Here is an 8,204-nt window from a genome sequence, read left to right on the forward strand (position 1 = left end):
ACCCTCCTCCTCCTCGTCCCCAGCCGCGCCTTTGTCCTCGCCGGGCCGAGCGGGCGGCGCCCGGGCTGCACCCCCCGCCCCGTACCCGAGTGCGAACGCGCGTGTGTCCGCCCTCCCCTCCCCTCCCTCTCGCGCAAAAACAAAGAGGCGGAGGGAGCCCCGTTTCCCCCCGGGTTTGCGCCCCTCCGCGGGCCCGCGGCCCCCCAATATTTACCCCGCCGGGAAGGCTCCGGTGCCGGGCCGCTGCTCGGGGGGCTGCCGCGGGCGGGGGCGGCCCGCCGGGGCGGATGCCGGAGGATTCGCGGAGCCGCCCGGCGCGCCAGCCTCTCCCGGCCCAGCCGCCGCCGCCAGCCGCCGCCGCCGCCGCCGCGCTCCGCTCGGCCCCGGCCGGGCTCGGGCTCGGGCTCTGGGTTCTCGCCGCCGCCGCCGCCGCCGCCGCCGCCTCCCTCCTCCGGGCCCTCCTGCCCGCCCGCCCGCCCCCGCCGCCGGCTCGCGCGCTCCCGGCCGGCGCGCGCCCGCCGGCTCCCATTGAGCCCCGGGCCCGACCGCTGATGTCATCCCCGGCCCGCCGCCGCCGCCCCGGAGGATTTAAAGGGCCCGCGCCTCGGCTCCCGGGGACGTGGGGGTGGGGAGAGCGCTCGGCCGGGAAACATGGTTTAGCCATCCCCGCCCCCGCCGCGGGGCGAGGAGCGCCTTGCAGGAACGCGGTCTTACGTGTGGGGCCGGGGAACACACACGGCCACCGACACCCTGATCAGGTCTGGGGCACAGGTAGAAAAAGCTGGGTGGGGGTGGGGAGGAGGCGCTGCACAAAAAGCCGGGATTTTCTAGATCCCAAAGCCTCTTCTTCCCCCGTTCTCTCTCCTCTCAAACCAAAGCAGTAGCCCCTGCGAAGGCCACAGCAAAAAAAGAATGTCTGAGGAGTTGGGGGCTCCGAGTACTACAGAGAACAGAGGTCAATGATTGGACAGGACAACAGGAGACAGAGAGCGCCCAGGTGACAAAAGACCCAGGGAGGTAACCAGGGCTCAGCTACCCTCACCACCCGGCGGGTCCCTCACCCCATAGAAGGGACACTCCCAGCTCTTCCAGCAGCCCAGACTGTGACTGGTACAAACCCTGATCCTGGTCTCACTGGTTCAGTGAGGAAACTGGCACACTGCCAGGGAACTAACATGGAGTCAGGGTCCCTGGCAGTGCAGGGTTAGCTAAGGCACCTGCCGACTCTGGCCTTGGCTTTTCACATCTGCAAAATCAGGAAGGAGACCCCTGGCTCCCCAGGTCACTGGGAGAATTAATTACGGCTTCTCACCAACTTCCAGGGTAGCCAATGAAAGGTTCCAGGGCAAAGTTATTAAAACGATGATATTGACACTGGGCCATACAAAGCTCCAAATTATGACACACGTCCATCCCCACACATGGTTGTGGTGGTGGAAACACGAAATACCAGAGCGCGCTGCAGCCAGTCCAGGAAGCATGGTTCCCGGGAAGAGTCACTTCCCTAATAACCACATCTTCCCTAGAGCCTGAGGGACTTAGTCACACCCTGTCCAAACTGGTGGGACCCTGCAGATCAGGCGCCTCTTCTCTTCCAGATCAGGAAACTGGGGCCCAGAGAGGGGAGGGGTTTGCCCAGGACCCCACAGATAGTTGGCCCGGGCCAGAACCTGGTCTCAGTGCCCTCTTTGCCAGAGCAGGGGTTCACCAGCCAAGGTGGTGGGCTTTGCTTGACCTGCGTGGTGTTTTTGTTATTTATACTGCTTTATTAATTGATAACCAATGTTTCAAATGCACCGATTTCATACTATAGGTCTGTATTCCGTACTTCCCTTGAAGCCCCAGGAGAACAGGCAACACTGGGTCTGAACTCACACCGACCCGGCTGTGGCCACACTCAGCTGGCCTGGGCAGCAGCCACCGACCTCGTTCCTCCCATGAGCTTGTTGTACCCATTGTTATGATTTCCTTTATCCCCTGGAGGTGCCCAAGTATGACCCTGTCCTAGAAGCCAGCCATCACCAATGCCCAGCCCTCTGTCATCTGTTTTCATCTCATTCTCCCCAACCCTGCATCCTGCTGCTCTGCTTCCAACATCCAGGGATGCCAGCCCTCTGGGTGGTTCCAAGTTCTCCAAAGTCAGACAAGGTGTCCAGGCCTAGGCAGGCATGGAGTGCACCCCTGTGTCCTCTATCCTCATCACCCCACCATCAACCCAAGCCCTGCTGCCCAGTGATGGCTTCCCTCTCCAGGAAGGGACTGGCACCACTTAGCTCTGGCATCTACTGGTTCCCTAAGGCCTGCTCCCAGGCTCTCTCCTGCTGTCACTACCCGCTGTCTCCCTTGGAAGAATGCTCCCACACCCTGCCCCTGATTACCTGGGTTGTGGGCCTGAGTTCTCCCTCCTACTCCCCTAGAAGACCAGCCCCCGAGGTACTACTTCTTTTTTTTTTTTTTTTAAGATTTTATTTATTTGACAGACAGATCACAAGTAGGCAGAGAGGCAGTCAGAGAGAGGAGGAAGCAGGCTCCCTGCTGAGCAGAGAGCCCGATGCGGGGCTTGATCCCAGGACCCTGCGATCATAACCTGAGCCGAAGGCAGAGGCCTTAACCCACTGAGCCACCCAGATGCCCCCTGAGGTACTTCTAAAAAGCTTTGCAGCTCAGCTCTAAGGAGAAACTGAGAGACCCAGAAGAGGACTAGAGCGATTCCAAAGGGAAAGAAATCTTACGGAGTTCTAGCAACCTCTGGGCCTGACTTCTCTCTTCGTTCTAGGTTCCCAGTTATTCTTCCTGAGGCTTAACTCCCAACAGTGAAGGCCCAAGGGTGTGGCCAGCCTGAGTTCATCCCCGTTCTGCTCCCTGCACACCCACTCACTCACCTAGAAGATGCACTCAGCCCGGAACAATGGGCGTCAGTGGAGTCCCAGCTCACCTGGGTCCCACCCTGGAGTCCAGCCGCTCTGCAGAAGGAGAGACTCCCCGGCATACCTCCAACGTGGCACTTTGGACTCATTTTTTTTGGCACACAACCTACCTGCTGCCCTCCCACTCCCCCACCCGCAGCCCCTGGAGCACTGGGCTGGGGAAATCTCGAATTAATGATGATAGTGCAGAAGAAATCAGAGATGGGGAGGAAGCTTTCAGTCCTCCCAAAGGGATCTGTAGCTGAGTCTTGCCCCTGAGCATCCTGGGTTTATTAAACATCAGGATGGTCCTTCAAACGGCCCTAGACAGGCCTTAGCCCTGGCAGTTCCTGCTGCCTGGGATGCTTTTCCCTCAGAGAGCTGCATGGCTCATTCGCTCACCTCCCCGAGGCCTTGGCTCTTATCCCCTTCACTGGGAGGCCTTCTGGTCTTCCTGATTTAAGATCCAACCCCACTAGGGCACTGCCTCTCCTCTCCACCCCTCCACTCCTGCTGCTTCATTTTTTTTTACTGTCACTTCTCTCTAAATAACATGTTCTACATGGTACTTGTTTGAAGTGTGTGTGTTTGTGTGTGTGTGTGTGTGTGTGTGAGGCCCCTAGCAGATTATAAGCTGTACAAAGGCAGGGAGTTGCTGCTGTTTGGGGGTCACTCTCTCTGACAAAACATTAAGAGCTACATTTATTGAGCACCTAATGTGTGCCGGGGCCTCTACAAGACACATTACTTGTACCGACTCATCCAACCGTCATATCTACGCTCAGCAGAGGAAGTGGAGAGGGAGTGGCCTGGCAGAGCCTGTGCCCCAACCACTTCTCCCAGGCTAGTGGAGAACACAGTTCCAGAATGAGTCCACCGCCCCTCCTTCAGGCTCCTGAGCCCCAATCCTACAGGCACAGTTTGCCCCCCCCCCACTAAGAACCACAGGGCCTGAGGGGCTCATTTATGTGGCCCCATCATTTTACAGTGGACATTGAGACCCAGGAAGCCTTGCTCAGAGTCACCAAGGGAGCCCAAGACAGGAGCCCACTGTGGCTGAGAAGCCAGCTTCCAATGCTGACTTTGCCCCTTTTTAGCTGTGTGACCCTAGGAAAGTTCCTTACACTCTCTGAGCCTCATTTGTCCAATGGGGATAGTACAGAGGATCACGCACCAAAACAACTGAGCCCAAAAGCAGCCCTGAGGAAGAGGAAAATGACAAGTTTCTAGGAGCCGGCAGGGAGTGGAATTTGGGCCCCCTGCCTTGGACTTCCAGCACCTCGGGCTGGGGCTCCAGCTGCTTTTTTCCTTGCCTTTCTCTTCCCCTTCTGGGTGGAGGTGGGCAAACCCAGGCAGCGGGCCCACCCTCCGTCTTCACTTCTGGCCTTGGCTTTAGGATGCTCCTGCAGGAAGTTTCTCAGGCTTCTTATTCTTGGTGGCTACTCGTGTCTCTCCCAAGACCCCTGAGGGTTGGTGGCCCACCACAGGCTCTGCCCCCAAGACGTCCTCCTCAAGCCTGCCAGCCTGAAAATGCTGCCCTGGTGCATTCTTCTCGCCCAGCGAGCCCTTGGCAGCTTGCCCTCGGACCCTTCCATAATGTTCCACCCACCTCTGACTGCTCACAGGGCAGTGCCCTGTCTCCAATCAGCACCTTGGCCCAGGCCTCTGCAGTCTCCACTGCCTTTAGACACTTCTCCTGGTGACCTCACCACATTGCCTCGCCTGGTCATTCTCTAGGCAGTGGTTCCTCCCTCCTCCATGTTTGGTGGAGATGCAGCAGGGTGGGGTGGCGAGAGGCCTGGACCAGGGGCCAGGAAGCCCACATTTGAGTCCCAGCTCAGCCTGTGAATTTCAGCGGGAACTTGGAGAATTCACATCCCCTTTCTGGGGGGCCGGACAAGGAAATCTCTAAGGCTCTTTCTTCGGTCTCCCCATCTATAAACTAAAGGCTAGACTGGATGGGGAAGGTCCTCTTACACTCCACATCTGGGGCTCCCTGATGAGAAAGACCCTGAGGTCACCCACATCTGGGATCAGTAGGAAAGGGTTTTCTCCCTGGCTACCCTCGCCCATGTTTGAAACATTGTATACATCCCATTAGCTCCACCGCCCAGCTATATTCTGAGTCCAGCCACCTCTCACCACATGTATCTTTCACATAGATACTGTAGCGGTTTGTTACCTGTGAGATCAGAGCACTTGACTACTGAAAATGCACCAAAGGCTCCCTCTGTCTTTAGTGGGAAATCCATGTTCTTTCCCAGGCCTGCTATGATCGGACCCTTACCTGCTTCTGGGCCTCATCTCAAACTACCTTTTTTCGTTTCTTCCTTCATTTCATCATAGCTCAGGGCCTTTGCACGTGCCATTCTTTCTGCCTAGAATTATCTCCCTGCAGACGTCATTGGCTGCCTTCAACAGCTTGATTGTATTCAAGTCACAGCTCAGAAGTCACCTCCTCAGAGAGGCCTCCTTTGATCACACAATCTTTTTTTTTTCTTTTTTTTTTTTTTTTAGGTAAGCTCCATGCCCAACATGGGGCTTAAACTCACAACCCGAGATCAAGAGCCAACCGGGTGCCCTGACCGCACCATCTTAAGCAGGCCCCCTTCCCCTCTGCTTCTTTCTACCAGATCACCCTGCCTTATTTTCTTTATGGCACTTACTGTGGGCTGAACACATCAACTTGTTTATTTTTAATGCTCTTGAACATAAGCTCCAAGAGAGAGAAATCCTCTTATAGGTGCTCCTGTGAGTGTCCAATTGGTAATGGGTGCCCCATAAATACTTGAGCAATGAGCAAATTCTGCCGTGGGTGTGTGGTCGTAGGGGTGGAGGCAAGGGCCTGGCACTTTCCATCCCTGGGCCCGATGGTGCCAGACAGCCTTCTCTCAGACACAGGCCTTACTTATGCCGTGGGTCCTCCCTACCCCATCCACCGCTTACGGTGGGTTCTTGGCCCTCTCCCCTCCACTGGGGAAAACCCCTCTGGGTATGCCTTATGCTGCTGGTCTTCACTGGGGACTCAACTCTCAGACCACCCATCTCTAAAGGCACAGGTTCAGGGAGCACTGGAACACCCCAGCATCACCCAAGGGCCAGTGCCTTCACCTCTGCCCACCTCCCACCGGCATCCTTCCTTCAGCTTGGCTTGTCCCCTCGATGCCCCTCGGCGCGACCCAAGCTTGCCGTTTGCGCCACTGCCAATTCTCTCCAAAACGCGCTCCCTCCATCCTCTGGGAATCCAAGGAATCTCATCTCCAGGACACACAGCCACTCATTAACTGGGCCACGGGAATTACGATGATTGCCACGGCTAATAATCCCAATTCCCACAGCAACACTTCTCAAGTCAGCATAGCTGGCGCGATTCATCATCTCACCGTGTCACACGTCTGTCCACAAACATTTCCTGATGCCCACCCTCACCGGGCCTGAGAGAGCCAGGCTGAGCCCTGCTCGCCTCATGCTGACAATCTGCGTGGACCGGCTGCGTGAGCACGAGAAAGAAAGATGGACTCCGGATTGCAGAGAGAACCCGCTAGATGGAGAGCACCACATGCCAGGTCCCTGTGGTCTGGCATCAGCGGGGGCACCAAGAGGGCGCTGAGCTGCCCCTCACCCTCCACCCAGGGTGGCCTGTGAAATGCACCATCGGGGAGTTCTTAACTTGAGACCAAGTGCTACACAGATACAACATCTAGATGAGTCCCCGAGACCCCTTCTTGCCAGACTGCACACCATGTCCCTTCCATTGGGAAAGTGGGGAGTTGCCATTGGGGGCGGCTGAAGGACAAGGGGCTGGAAGGTGGGTAGATTTGGAGGATGGAGAGGAACAGCCCGAGCCAAGGCTATGAGAAGAAACGCAGACATTTGAAGGTGGCCCCCCACCCCCATGGGGAGACGAGTCCATTGGCACCCAGGATCTCCCACGGCTGATGAGGAAGGTGGAAGCGGACAGGGTCTTTAATCCCAAGCTGCCAACTAGGGGACTCGTCCACTGGCTTTGCTCACAACAGCGTGGCGTTTTGCACATAGAAGATAAGAAGAAGGAGAAAACAAGCAAACGCGCATTTATTGGACCCCGCAAGGGGCACCTGCCACGGGCTCTTGTTGACTTCTCTACAGCAATCCCATGAACCGGGGATCACCCCACCTGTTTTACAGGTAGGAGCCTGAGGCTGGGAGAGTTTACCAGAACATGATCTAATGTTCGCAAAGGTTACAAAGGACTCCAATTCACCCTTCCCAGACCCACCCAGGGGCCTCACCCTGCCTCACAGCCTGCACCCCAATCCGCTTTTGTCTCCCTCCGTGCATGCCAAAGGGAACGTGCCCATGCATCTGAGGTCCCCACTGAATGCCCCCCCCCCCCGCTTTGCTCTTCAGGACACCACGAATCCACTCACCCACTCTGAAAGCATCCAGGGGATTCTGGTGGCCGCTATGGTAGCTGTTTTCAAAGTAGATCCCGGCACCCCAGGAAATTCAAGGAGTGCTCCACTGGGGTGTGGGAAGAGAGATCAGAATTTGCATTCTTATCCAGTTTTTAATCTTGGCTTTCTAAATGTTCTATCTTAATGTATGTTTTATAACACACGCGTTAGCCCAGCAGAACATCTATACCCAAGTTTTAAACAAATATATATACATTTGCATACAAAATACGCGCTCAAAAATATTCTCACAGAAGGGGCGCGCCGCCGCAGTTTACATCAGCGTTGGAGGACCCCGGCAAGGAGCTCTCACTTGAGAGGTAGGGGTGGAGGAGACCGCCACAAGAGACAGCCCAGATTCTGGTACCTGAATGTTATTACCCCCTCAGTCACAGGGAGTAGAGCCGGGCCTGGCCTGGCCTTCCTTGTGGTAGGCCGAGCCCTTGGGGACCGCATCTACCATAGGAGGCCCAGGACCCAGAATAAGGGACCAGCATTAAGTCCGAGATGGCTAAAATGGCGAGGGGAGACTATGAGGTCCTTATTACTGTCCCGGTGTGATGGGCCAGGCAGAAAGAGGTGGTCTCAGAGGGTCACAGGGAGGACCCTCACTACAAGATGAGTTTAGCATTTAGGAACTTCCCCCAGGGCAGGAAACCCTTTCTCATTCAGCCCATAGAGTGCTGTAGGAGCCCTTACAAGAAGGCCAAATTAGAAACACAGAACAAAATTTCTCAGATGCTAGAAGCAGGAGCTCAGGGGAGTATGTAATTTCCTATCCTAACTGAGATGGGGCCACAGGCACTCACCAACAGGTACCTAGACCGCCACCCCCACCCCTAAGATGGCTAGGGGGCCATGA

At 56.3% G+C, this 8,204-nt stretch overlaps 1 protein-coding gene across 7 annotated transcripts in view; it reads right to left on the reverse strand.

Moving 5' to 3' along the window:
• The window catches only part of CSNK1E (casein kinase 1 epsilon), a 31,066-nt gene extending 23,732 nt beyond the window's left edge, over nucleotides 1–7,334 (reverse strand). For 3 of the 7 annotated variants that reach the window (XM_059186972.1, XM_059186973.1, XM_059186968.1), the window contains exon 1: nucleotides 215–427. The gene's annotated coding sequence lies outside the window, so the exon portion shown is untranslated. Of the gene's footprint in view, nucleotides 1–2; nucleotides 22–214; nucleotides 442–7,315 lie in introns of those variants that run through there. The other 4 variants (XM_059186969.1, XM_059186971.1, XM_059186974.1 and 1 more) reach the window with 4 other exon arrangements.
• Nucleotides 7,335–8,204: the final 870 nt, after the last annotated feature.

This window comes from Mustela lutreola, chromosome 8 (genome assembly GCF_030435805.1).
Source record: "Mustela lutreola isolate mMusLut2 chromosome 8, mMusLut2.pri, whole genome shotgun sequence".
Taxonomy (NCBI): domain Eukaryota; kingdom Metazoa; phylum Chordata; class Mammalia; order Carnivora; family Mustelidae; genus Mustela; species Mustela lutreola.